Genomic DNA, 14,288 nt, shown 5'->3' with positions numbered 1-14,288 from the left:
ACCAGCACCCAGCTGCAGGATAATAGTGTCCCAAGGGTGATGACGGGGGAAAAAAGGGCTCTTTTTTAGCAAAAGTCATAGGTGACAGTGCCAGATTTTAGGACAGTCAATAGGAGACCACAGATGGAAAGAAATATGTTTCCCATCTGTGCTAAGGGGCTTTGGGCCTGAGCTGGCAGGGCACAGCGTAACCCTGACAGGCTTCCAAAAACATGTGCAGGGTAGTGCAGACAGGACACATCTAGTCCCTTCCTGACGTGTTAGAGCAACACAAGCTGTTTAACTGTTTTGAACAGGTTTGTAAAGAAAACAACCCTGCTTCCTTTATCAGATGCTTGGAAGTGGTGGGTTTGGTTATTACGGGCAACAGAAAGTGTCTTGTGTCTCCCTCTGACTCTTGACAGCAACTTGCAGCCCCCTCCCTCCTCCCCTGCCTCCCTGCCTGCAACAGGGCAGCACATGTTTGATGTGTGCAGCCAAAATCACTCTGTTCACTTAATGTGCAATATCCATTACAGAGCAGCCAAGCACCTGTTCTGGGTGGTTGATTCCAGGACAGGGCTGGGAGCCTTAAAGAGTTTCCTAATTTCCAGCACTTTGATCTTCCCAGATAAATGGATGCAGGCAAGTGCAAAACAAGGATTAAGTCATCACAGCCAGAGATGCCAATGCCAGCCTTTTGTCTCCACCATGCCCTCGGAGCAGGCTGCAGTGCCTCCATGGGGCAAACGTTCACTACATGCTGCTGTTATAAACACAGCAAGATGTTACCCGGGCATTCTTTTTCCCATGGAGACACTGAATGCTGCCTCCTTTATCCTTGGCTACTGCAGCACTGTTACCAACTACAGTCACCAAAGGAGAACAGCTGGCACTTGTTCGAGCAGAACACTCGCTCCAAAGGCCACTGAAGCTGATGAAAAAAAGGATCTCCTTTCTTTCATTGGATTTTGGATCAGACTCAAAGAGACCTAATGGTTTAGAAAGCGGGAGTTTGCTATTTTTTTCCCATTCCTTTGTTACTTCTCTATCTCATGTTTATAACTAGAGAACATTTTTTTTTTCCAATCTATACAGCCAGTGACAGGAGGTTGGGGCAGCATTATCCCCCCCATTTTTAGAAGAGATGTTAATTAAAACACTGCACAGCAGGGCTGAAACTATTAGAAACTAGAAAGGGAGAAAGAATGAGGCAGAACAGAAAATAGGGACAGACTTTTGATGTCCTTTGCTCATGATGTTTTTTTCCATTTAAGTACTTTCACCACTGTTCCATGTGCTGCTCAAAGCTCAATTTGTCTCGCACACAGATCTTCCTGAAAGGTAATAAGCAAGTCCTAGCTAGAGAGTCAATTAACATGTAATCTTTGACATTTTATATCATCAGCAGCTGCCAAATGAGTTTCTTCTTTATACAGAATGAAATGTATTGCTTGAGTGTTTGAAAATTTGATTTTATGTTACATTTTCCCATATTCATCTAGGATGCTCTGTCTTCCAGTCCCATGGTGGGAAAGTGCACTGAGTTTTACCTCTGAAATTATCAACAAAACTCTTCTTGAGCTCAGGGAGTAACAAACTAATCCAAGAGTGACTGTGTTGGGAGATCAAAATTTCCTTTCCTTTCACCTTGTCTATTTGGGGCCAAGTTGCAATTACTGGGTCCTTTGCAGGCCAATAACTGTTTGAACAGTTTTGGCAGAATACATGACATGTTAAGGTGCTTTACTGGACAATGCAGGTACCTCAGAATTCAACCTGCAGACTGGTTGGACAGGGACTGTAATTTCTCAGATAACTGTGAAGGACCTCAACTGATATTTCAATTGTTACAGCTACAGAAATATGTAATAATGGTAATTAAGTAATTATCACTGCTCTGTAATTTCATAATGTGTAATAAAATGGTGTCTGTTAGTTTAAAATATGCACATAAATAAATATAGCAGTTGCAATAAGCTCCATCTTGCTCACCTTTCTGCATCACTGTTGGATCTCCACCAGTCACAACATGGCTGAGATTCCACATCAGTTCAAAAAGCTGTAATCATCTTTCCTTGGAAGACTAACAAGTAAGCAGGATTATATAAAGAGATTAAACACACACATAAAAATAACTTACTAAAAACTGTAGCTGGACTAATGTCTGAATCTTCTGTGAATGATGAAATTTCCCTGTTTTATAGAGCTGCATATCTTTTACATCTTGTTTAGCTCTGTAGAATGAGTGCAATAAAATGTCACCTGTGCCCAGAAAAAAGGCTCCAAGGAAATTGTCATGAGAACTCCAGTTCTGGGCCACTTGCTGGAAACAGTCACAGCTCTGCAAATCATCCACTTCATCTGAATGTCATGCAAATATATATATGTATTTGACACCAAGTGATGCCTTTGCTGTATTTCCTTAATACTTTTGAAAACCAGGCAAGATAATAGCAATACACATGAAAGGGTGATTACCATCCTTGTGTTAATGACAGTCCACAAGAGAAAGGCTCTGGCTGCACCAGCTCTGACTTGGAAACCAATTTTGCAAAAGACGTAAGGATTAAACAGGAGAGTCTGAAACCCAAATCCAGTGCTTTACTGTAGTGTTCTGTGGATTATGTAATCCTAAAGTACAGAAAAATCCAAGTCTATTAGGAGAGATCTCTGCCACATTATTATGGTGGATGCATCACCACCAAAAAGTGGCTGTAACCACCGTGCCTCCAGTCAGATGGAACAGCTCACACCTCAGGTTCAGTAGACGGTCAATTAAATCAAGCTGATAAAGCAGACAAATCCAGCCAAAGGACAAATTAAGTGGCACAGAATGTCTCATTGCCAAGGCAGAAATGTAACACACGGAGCAGATGCTGAGGAGCTGCTGGACTCCAGGAGTGCAGCGCTGGCCAACACGGGGAAACGTTACCAGGAATTAATGGCTATGTAGTCTATGTGCTGAACAGGAAGGCCATGCCATGAAATGCATGACCCAAACATTGTGGCTGATAAAAGTAAAAATGAGAGAAAGAGACATTATTCAAAGGGTGATCCAGCAGGTAAGAATTTACCATCTTTTATGAAGAGTTGATCAATATAAGAAAGTTCTCAATGAGAGAAGAAATTAATTGCAGTCAGTGTTGCTGGTGTTTGAGCAGAAAGGTCACCAAGGGTCTGGAGCAGGAGCTGAACAGATTGAAGTTTGTATTACACAGTGTTAGATGGAAATGCAGAGTAATTGCTTTTGCAAGCTTGTGAGGGATTAAACTGATTTAAATGGGATGAATCTAGCTGCAGTCCACTGCATCAGCTGTGTGACAGTAATTAATATGCAGATTAGAAAAAAACCCCAGCCATTTACTTTGCACTAAGGCAACATTCTTCTTTCAAAACTTCAGTGACACCTCAGGCTTTATCACAGCAATAAGAAGATGTCTTCCAGTGCACAAAGTTCTTAATGTAAAGATGAATTAATTTTCCAGGCTTGTTTTTAATGTCAAACAACTTAATTTGGGATTATAAACTGAAGTTCTAGTTTCACACTACAAATTTAGAAAGCATTTAGGAAAGAATATTAATTTACTTACAAATGTATATAAAGAAGTTCATGGAATCATAGGTTGGTTTGGGTTGGAAGGGTCCTTTAAAGATCACCTAGTACCAACCCCTTTGCCACAGATGTTGGGATAGATGAACTTGCTTTGGTTTGTTTTTGTGCTTTGCAGCTACACAACACCATAGAGAGAATCACACATAATTAAATGGTCAAGCTAGTTATTACCAAATACTCACAGTGCAGTAGCACTCACAAGCCTTTCATGCATTAGGGTCCAACTGCTCTATTCAGTTTGTCAGTCAGACCTAAGTCCAGAAGACAGGAGGAGAGGTAGCACTGGAGACAAGGTGTTTACAACAAATGTCCAAGGTTCTTACAGAAACAAGGCCAGATGCATCTGCAAAATATCCGTGACATTTGCAGTGTTGATCCCAGCTTCCAAAATACTTCTATTGACTGGTGGTTTTCAATTATGCAGACTTAATAAGCCCACTGTTATACCAGTCATGGTGTAGGCAAGCACTTCTGACACCTGTATTAAGAAAGGAGAAATTAAGACTGGAAGCCCAGCTTGTATTACATACTGTCTGATTTTCAAAAACTCAGTGATATTCAAACATTTCAGAGGGACCTGAGCACCTGCCTCTGTGCAATCTTCAATATCATCATCCTCCAAATTTCCATTATAAGATTACTGAAAATTAATTTTCAATCAAAAAAAGGAATTGCATCCTTATTTAAAGTGTAGCTGCCTGACATTAGCTAAAAAATTTTACTGCTTTAGCCTCTACTTTTTTATATCTTACAAATCATAGAACGGTTTGGATCGGAAAGGACATTAAAGATCATGTAGTTCCAACCTTTCCACTAAACCAGGTTGCTCAAAGCCCCATCCAACCTGGCCTTGAACACTTCCAGGGATGGGGCATCCACAGCTTCTCTGGGCAACCTGTTCCAGTGCCTCATCACGCTCAACAGAGAAGAATTTCTTCCTAATATCTAATCTAAACCTACCCTCTTTCAGCTCAAGGTCATTGTCCCTTCTCCTATCACCCCATGCTCTTGTAAAAAGTACCTCTCCATCTTTCTGGTAGATCCTTTAGGCAATTGAAGGTGTTCTAAGGTCTCCACAGAGCCTTCTCTTTTCCAGGCCGAACAATCCCAATTCTCTCAGCCCATCTTCATTGGAGAGGGGCTCCAGCCCTCTGATCATCTTTGTGGACTTGCTCCAACAGGTGCAATGACAAAGGATGGCAAGAATAACTCAGAAGGACCTTGAGACTTTGCAGTCAGCATATGACCTTATTACAGACAGTTTAACGAGTTTTGTGTAACCAAATGTAAGAGAGAGTTATATCGAGGGAGAAATGCTTCATTGGTAGTTATGTATTTCTGTTAGAATGAGCTACATGTTACTGGTGAAAGTTTTAAACCACTTCTTTCTGGGGACTGACTTCTTAGAAGCTCATCTCCTGCCTACAGCACTACAAAAGCAAAAATCCTCACAAGGGCACTTGACTCAAGCACACCACGGCACATTGGGGTCTCCATGGGCTGTTACCTGTCTGGAGAGCTGCTGCAAAACTCTGGTTTATGCAAATAAAACTTGACTTTGGATGCTGAGAAACAGTGGTGCAGCTCTTCAGCAAGCCCTGAGTATCTGCATCTTTTTACAGCAGCTTCTTCTCTTATTTCAGATATTGCAAGAGTCCCCCAGCCACCTACATGTCAGGAGCAGAGGGACCCAGCTCCCACCTCCACCCACGTGCAGCTGGATGCTCATTTAGTGGCAATAAGCTCCCAACCATTAGCACTGGAGAACTAGTTCTAATGTTTGTCTGCTGATGCTTTATAATCTCTACATATGCACAGCTAATTTTGTTTTTAGCCATACTTGCTGTTCCTCTCAGTCTCTAAAACCTCCTGAGAAGTGGTATAATCCCATTGGTTCCCATTTTCATGATACATGCTCCTAGCACATTCAATTACTGCATGCATAATTGCCAGCTCACATAGGCTCAATTATTAGTTTCTAAATCAGGTACTTAACTAGTCCTTCTAAATCACTGGGAGGGTGATTTAAACACAAATTCATATACCCTTGTGGTGTCAGACTCAGTGAAATGGTTTGGGTTTGCAGTAAATCACACAGTATCCGTGTCTTGGTGCCTCCTGTTTTATAAGCAGGATCTATTGTCTCAGAACAAGCAAAATCCTTTAATACCAGAACCCTGTCACATTTCTGAATATGTGTATGAGGCAAACTGCCTTGAACAGCGGCTGAAAAATGGACCAACCTAAGCATTCAGCATAAGAAAGGAGCATCAAGGGACCTGACAGCAGAGCAAGAGTGTCAAGGCATTCTTCTGAATATACAGTACAAGGGAATAACCATGAATGCCCAATTCAGATGGATCTTGGCTCAACTGGGAAATATGCAATTAAAGGACAATCTGGCTCTATGTTGAGCTGTGATGTGGGACATCCTGACATCTAGCCTAGAAACCTTATTGATGTCTTGCAGCATTCAGTGCCCTCAAGTCTTTGTGAATCAACTTAAGCATAAAGTACAGAGGATAATGGCTGGTGAACGAGGCTGTGAAAAGAGAGAAAAAAGTCAAACCTGTAGTTTGTAGCCTAAGACAAAACACTTTTGTTGCTCTGAGCTGTGGGCAGAAGGAAAGAAGACCCAGTGGCTTCCCTATATAAAATTATAAATACAGAATTTTGCTGCTAAACATATTGTTAATTCAAGACAGACATACTTCTCTCTTGCAATACTACCAAATCAGACTTTTCAAGAATATCCCTCACACATGGTTTTGAAAGATGTGTTTTCACCTGCCTTGGTGTCACACTGCTGCCTTGGTAGGGTAGACTCCTTGAAGTCTACCATTAGAGGCTAGACAGCAGCTATATGACAAAATACACTGATTTTATGTATCTACAGATTGTCAAAGTTGGTCCCATGTAGATTCCCATGATGAGAATACCAACCAAAACTGTAATTGTTTGAAAAACAGCATAACTGAAATCATGTTACGATCACTCAGTCAGTGTCTGTCCTTTTGTGCTTCCACTCACCTGCCAAGGAAACATCATTCAAGAAGCTCCAGGCCCTCCCTTGTTCACAGAGCTACAGATCCACACAGTTAGGTATGGCTACATCTCTGGGCTGCATTGCATGAAGACACAAAGGCACAGCAGGGAGGAATGTCAGTTAAGACCCCTTTGGGCTTTCTTCCAGGATTCCCCATAGAATCATAAGGTTGGAAAAGACCTTTAAGACCATTAATCCACCACTGCCAGGTCATCACTGAAACATGTCCTTAAGTGCCACATTTACATGTTTTTTGAACACTTCCAGGGATGGTGATTCCACCACTTCCCTGGGCAGTCTGTTCTGAGGCTTGGTTACCCTTTCACTGAAGAAATTTTTCCTAATTAATATCCAGTCTAAACATGTTTCCCTCCACCTGTCTGTAGGCTTTTCTGAAACTTTCTCTCATTTTTCTAGAGGAAAGACAACAGAAGGCCACCTGGCTTCTCTTGGCTTTGCCAGATTTACAGCTCCCCTACTCTAATTCTCCATTACACACATGTAAACTCTGTATTTTAAGAACTCATGTCAATCCCATCTACTGAGAGAGCAAGATCTTTGGGGCAAGGATTTTTGTTCTGATTTTATGCCACCTACTACAACCAGTGAACTATTACAAACTAAAAGTAAAATAAAAAGGTCTTTATTAACTCCAGAATATGACATAGTAAAATATTTCCTTTTTATTCATTCTTGTCATACCTTGTGTTAACACTTGGCCTTCTGGAGTAACAGTTTTTAAGGTGATGGTTAAAAAAGCAAAACGAACAAACAAACCAACCTCAAAAACCTAACCAACTTTGCACATAGTGCATCCTCCTTAGTATAGAATACCAGGAATGGACTCCATGATGACTCCCTGTAAGACTAAATAAATATTAAGTTCACTAAAAAGCAACAGCAACTTGACACAAAACTTTCAGTTCTACCTGCTTGCCTTGTTTTCCTCACTTCAGACAAGGCTCTGGAGAGGCTCTAGCTAAGAGCATCAATGGAAAGCTGGAAGTTGTGGTACAGCTTCAGGAAAAGTAAAATTGAAATAGTATTAGACTAATCTTTAAAAAGCATAATACAATCACTGTGGCAGTGTCTTTATTTTCTGCTAAATTACACACAAATTTAAATTTTCAGTAAGCTTGTTGGTTTCGTTTGTTGGTTTTTTTTCCATTCTGGCCCAGAAAAATTAAAGCATGAGAGTGGCTAAAGTACACCATCTACAGCTTTGTCCATGTTTTTGGTTTAAACACACCTTAGGAGGCAGAGAGACAGGGAACTACAGTGTGACATATTTCTACTGCAGATGCTGTTATGTGAGCAAAGACCTTTTGCCAAAAAAAAAAAATCTATTCTGGCAAATGAGAAAGAAATTTATTCTAAATAAACATATTAAAGTAATATAAAGCTAAAATATAGAATCATGATAGTTCCAGCATTAGCCATACCAGTGTAAGAAGTTTTATCCTGTCACAACTGTGCCCTCTTCCAAAGCCATATTCCATATTGTTTGATATCAATGAAGTGCCCAAAATGCTCATGATCAGCTGCCTCCTTGAGTTTGCCCAAGAGCTCTGTGAGCAGAGGGCTTGGGTGAACCTCTCCAACATGCTTCAAGAGCAATGTAAGGGATTAAGTTCATGTTCCAGTTTCCTTGGAGTATATTACGAAGGTCCTACATGAGCTGTTGTGCTGGTTTGACACTGGTTGGACACCAGGTGCCCCCCAAAGCTGCTCTCTCACTCCCCTCCTCAGCTGGACAGGGGAGAGAAAATACTATGAAAGGCTCATGAGTTAAGGACATGGAGAGATCACTCACCAGTTACTGGCATGGGCAAAACAGACCCAACTTGGGGAAATTAATTGAATTTATTACCAATCAAATCAGAGAAGCGTAATGAGAAGTAAAACAAATCTTAAGAACTCCTTTCCCCCCCACTCCTCTCTCCTTCCTAGGCTCTGTCTCCTTCCCCATCACATGTTGTCCCTGCTGCTGCTTTCTCCTCCACCCCTGCTCCAGCATGAGGTCCCTCCAACAGGACACAGCCCTCCACACACTTCTCTGTGAGTCCTACCAAGGGCTGCAGTTCTTCCCAAACTGCTCCTATAAGGGTCCCCCACAGGATCACAAGTCTTGACATCAAACCTGCTCCAGTCTGGGCTCCTCTATCCACAGGGCCACAGTTCCATGAACGTGCTCCAGCACAGGCTTCCCATGGGGTTACAGCCTCCTTCAGGCATCCATCTGCTCCCATGTGGACTCTTCAATGGTTTGCAGGTGGATCTCTGCTCCCCCATGGACCTCCATGGGCTGCAGGGGCACAGCTGCCCCAGCATGATCTGCATCACAGGCTGCAGGGGAGTCTCTGCTCTGGCATCTCCTGCCCATCCTTCTGCACTTACCTTGGTGCTTGTAGAGAGGTTTCTCTTATGTATTCTCACTCTGCTCTTCTCTGGAGGCAATAACTTTGGCACAAAAACTTTTTCCCCCCCTTCTTACATACATTATCACAGAGGAGTCACTATCATTTCTGATGGGCACAGACTGCACCACCAGCATGTCTGTACTGGAGCTGGCTGGCACTGGCTCTGTTGGATATGGAGAAGCTTCTGGCAGCTTCTCACAGAAGCCACACCTTTACCACCACTCCCCCCTCCCCCACCAAAATTTGGCCATGCAGACCCAACATACCTGTTCTGCTGGCAAAGCTTTTGAGTCAACACTAGCAAATGGATACAGCAGCACCCGAGGACCACGCAATCTTGGTGAACACTTCTAGGTTCAAAAGTGGACATCTCTCCAGCACTTCAGTGAATAATTTTTGTCATGTCAAGTGTTCTGACCCCACAAAACAGCACAATTATGCCATAAGGACTTGCAAGTACTATGACTGGCAGTAAAAAGCTCTTGTGCTGTGGCAGCATCCAGGAGTTTTAAGTCAAAACCCAAGGCATGGGAATGACCTGAACAGAAATGGAAAGAATCTCCACACTAGTGGGACTGCACTCTAAATAGACAAGGCTTCACATGCAATTATTTAAAAATTTGAAATGCAACCCAAATAGCTAAACCCAAACTCTGAGCAGAATGTCACTGCTTGGGCAAACTCTGGCAAGTGAAGGATGGTTGTTCCTGCTGGATAAACTGACTGGCCTTTGACCAAGGGGGAAGAGGTATCATGAAAAAACTCCACAGAGAATTTTTAGTTCGGACCTTCTCTGTCCTATATTGGATATGAACTCTTTAACTCATTCACTTATCATTAAATGAAAGGAATACTTGATTACTACTATTTTAATATGGATTTGAACAAGCTATCTAGCACTAAAAGAGTCAGTACTCTACTTTTAATACGTGAGGCCCATATAGCTTTCAGCTCCCAGCAAGTATTTTCACTCCTAATGGTAGTAGCAAAATAAATGCTATCAAGGCTAATCCAAAAGGGGAACCATTTCCAAACAAAGTGTAAAAACACTGACTGGTTCTGTAATTCACTGTGATATTTTGTCCTTTATTTAACTGCTAGCCCATAAACAATATTGCCCATGAGGTAGCTCCTACGGTCTCATTCTCATTTATCTTTGTGTTCCTGTAAAATACATTTACAGTGTATTTCATTTGGGTGCCCAACACAAAATGATCTCTTATTTTCCAGAAGATAATATTCCTTGAACTGAAGAAAAACCTATAACAAGGCTTGCTCTATAAATTCCCATTGTTTGCTTTCATTCCAAAACAGCAAAGACCTTTGGATACCTTTTAATTTATCTAGGCTGATAGTTATTTCCGCTTTCCAGAAACATTTGCAACATTTCAGAAATCAGGAAGAGCATTGTGTAACATATTGACTTTAATTCCTCTCTTCTTCCACTTTTAGCAAACAAGCCTGTAAAAAAATGTTTTAATAACGAATAAAAAGGTCATTTATAGCACTGTCAGAGATGTTTGTTTTTCTATTTTACTGGCAGCCACTACTCACTTCAAGCCTTGCACTGAACTTTTCACGAAGAATAAGTGACACAAGAATAAGAAAATGTAAGTGACAATTTTGCTCTTACTTAACATCCCACAAGTGTCCATCCCATCAATTCCTTCAGAGTGAGCTCTGACAAGCATCCTTGTCAGGTGTTGCTCTGAATATAATAAAGGTCTTTTGTCATTTTGTTCTCCTTTGCTGTCATTAAATGCCCAGAAATCTGAGGTGTAAGAGAAACCTTGGAGGTCAGCTGCCCTGTTTTTCCCACCATGCTCATTCTAAATGTCTGGCTATGTTTAACTCAGTGTAATTATTAATAGAGTAATTCAAGAAGAGGAGCTCCTGCCACTTTAGGCCCTACCTTCCCTAGCAGGATGTTAATCATGTTATTTGGCCTAATAGTTCTACCCAACAGGATATTAATCCTGGTTTTTTTGCCTAATATTTTTTTCCTTGATGACAATCTCATCGTTCCATGGTTTTGTATCACACTAAGCTCTGCTCATTCTCCTCTGGTGACATCCTTAAATAAAGGGTACACATGAGCACTTCACAGAATCCCAGAATGGTCAAGGTTGGAAAGGACCACAGTGGGTCACCTGGTCCAACCTCCCTGTTCCAGCAGGGTCACCTAGAGCACATTGCACTGGGTTGTGCCCAGACAGTATCCAGATTTGGTATGCACATAGGAGAATGTTGTTTTTTTTAAACTAGGACAACTATTGCCACCTCTTTCTTTCATAAAAAGGGCTTCAAAATTAATTTAATATTTATATAGTCACCTTAAACTTCACTGAGAGAGGAGAGAGAGGAAAATAGGTAGCTGCACTGAAAAAAGCAAGTAACTCTTGAACTCTTCATCTGCGGTACCCTCCTGCCCACAGCACTATCACAGCAAGAATATCCTCACTAGCTGGAGTCACTTGCTGGCCAGGTGCTGTTACAGCTGCAGTAATCTCTTTCTTATGTTGAACATCAGCTCCACTGTAACTGAGGGCTGAGTCTGTGACCACAGCTAATACCTTTTTTATCAATGTGGCAAGTCATTCACATAAGCATCAATGTGTTCTGTACTCTGAAAGATTTTGCTGGTTAATCTGAAGAAAGGTGATCAGACTGGGCTCCAGTAGTCTTTCCTGAAAAAGAAAAAGTCATTCTGGGACAGTGAGTTTGCACTGGGATGTGCTTTGTACAGGAGTTTTCAGTCCTGGACAAAGCAGAACTCAATTCCGATGGTTCAGATCCAAGGAATTAGTTCACAAACAGAGTATTTTTATCCAGTAGTATTTATCAAGACGGAAACACATGATGGTTTCCTTTTTCTGCTTCAACCTTCTTGAAGGTTGACAGGGAGAACATAATGGACTTGCACAGATTATTTTGTTAGGAACACACAACGAGGGCTCTGTAATTTGCACTGTCCTTTGAAATGTGTGGCATTGCTTCTGATCACTTAAAACCCAAAACAGGCAAGTTGAGAACAGGAACACATGAATGACCACTTTAATCAATTACCTGTGCCTTGTGGAATTACAGCAGAGATGAATATGATACTGCATATTTATGTCATAGTAGCAAGTTTGATACTCTCAGGATGTGCCAAAATAATTCTCTGTGACTGACTCAACATGAAAGTCTTCCCAGAGTAAAAGCTGCCCTCATTTCAAGGAAGAAAAAAAGACAAATGGACTTAGTGCTGCTATTGATGGAAATTATGTCCGATAATGATGGGAAACTGGAATGCAAATTGAGAAGCTGTCAAGCCACGTGCAGTACCACTCAGTAACCTCACTGTCATTGCATTACAAAAGGGAAAAGAACATCTGCAGTTTAGTGTCTTATGAGCAAAGACTGCAGTACCAGCATTACCTAAACAAACCACATTTTTGCTAATGATGCTATCTGCAAATGAGCTCATGTCATTCCCTGTTCAAACTTTCAGATGCAGCTCAAACATACCTACAAAAAGCAAAAATTGTAATCTGGTGTAAAAAAAACCCTACCACAAAACTAACTATAACAATCCATAAACTATGTATTTGTGTACACCATCTGTTTCATTCAGCTCTACTACGTGAGCTCTGATAACTGTCAATATTATTTTCAAGTCAAACGAATGGAAAAATAAAAAAATACAGTATTTTCAATTCAATACTAGTAGCAGAGTCCTCAGTTGAACCTTACTGCTATTATAGAAATCCAACTCTACATGTAAGCAAGACAAGAAAATACAGTCCTGCAGTCTCTTAAGACTGGTTGGTAATTCTCCTACCTCTGTAAAAGATTAGGTGTGATTTTGGAAAAAAGTTCTCCTTAAGTGGTCAGTATACTTTTATCCCAAGAGTTTTATTTTCAGGAAGTTCATACTTCCTCACTGGGTCAATTTTCACACTTCCATTGACTTCACTGAAGCTTCTGCAATCTGAAGCAGCTCATGATCAGCCTCCTCCACAGGCAGGCATGAAGAGTTCAAGCCAAAAATCAAGTTCTGATCATGCAACCTGAACACGGCTCCGAAAGGTTCCTTCACATGCCAAATCTTCTGCCCACTTGGATCCTAAGACATTTACTTGAACATCTTAATATTTCACAGCATGATTTCTGCTACTTGCTTCCCTTCTTTACTGTGCTAACTGTACTGCTCATTCTTGAAATGCAGGAGAAGATTTCTAGTGTTTTGAGTTTGGTTTGATCTTTTTAAATTTGTAAAACACATGTCCACATTGTGAGAAAATTTACTGGAATGTGAAACCATTTTTCTTTTCCTTTATTAAGATCAAATGGATGAAGTGCCATATTCCATATGGCAGTGCGGACTAAGAACTTTATAACTTCAGAAGAATTAAAATATTAAAATGTTTTGAAAATCTCAGACTTGCAGCAGTGTCACTTCTGTAATCTTGCTGGAAAACATGCCATTAAAAGCATTAATTTCAAGCATATACATTCAAGGAGTGTAATTCATTAGTATAGTAGGAATAATTGGTCTAACATTATCATCTCCGTAGTACTCTTGTCTCTAGCTGCAATTCCATGCAACCTAAAATTTGAGGTAAAACAGCAAAGCATGCAGTTCCTTTCTATTCTTCATCTCATGGATTTTGCAGATAAATACAGATCCAGTACAAAACCTGTGCTGCCTCACATAAGTTGATACAACAGCTGGTTAAAATCACTACTATTGAGAAATGGTGCTGGGATCAAGAGGAACCACAACCAGCCCAGAAACCAAACCACATCAGAAAGAAAGGCAGGTCCCCTTTTCTTCTCTACTCAGGAAACAGAAATTATGCTCTGTGGATATAATAAATCAGGGACACAAAAAATTCTGAAACTTCCATTTCCCTCTCCTGTGCCTTGTGAGGTCCGAATTCTCCCCTTTGTGTACAGATGCCTCCACCATTCTGCAACATGAGGTCCTTCCACACCTAGTGTTTCTAATTTCTGTGAGATCTTTTGAAAGAGTCAGCTTCAAGCAACACAACCTTAGCTTCCATTACCTAGGAATCTGCTGCCACTAAAATTATTTGCAGCTTCCTTTTCCCGTTTTTCTAAGTCTTTGCACGATTTCAAAAGCCCTTCTGTGCTCCACCCACTCCCAGAACATTTGATGTGTCCTTAGCTGTGCAGACCATCAGTTACTCAGTTTATGCATGCACAAGCTTTTAAAGAGTAA

The sequence above is a fragment of the Manacus vitellinus genome, unplaced genomic scaffold, assembly GCF_001715985.3.
Source record: "Manacus vitellinus isolate BGI_N305 unplaced genomic scaffold, ASM171598v3 scaffold_1_pilon, whole genome shotgun sequence".
Lineage (NCBI taxonomy): Eukaryota > Metazoa > Chordata > Aves > Passeriformes > Pipridae > Manacus > Manacus vitellinus.
This window is presented reverse-complemented; position numbering follows the sequence as displayed.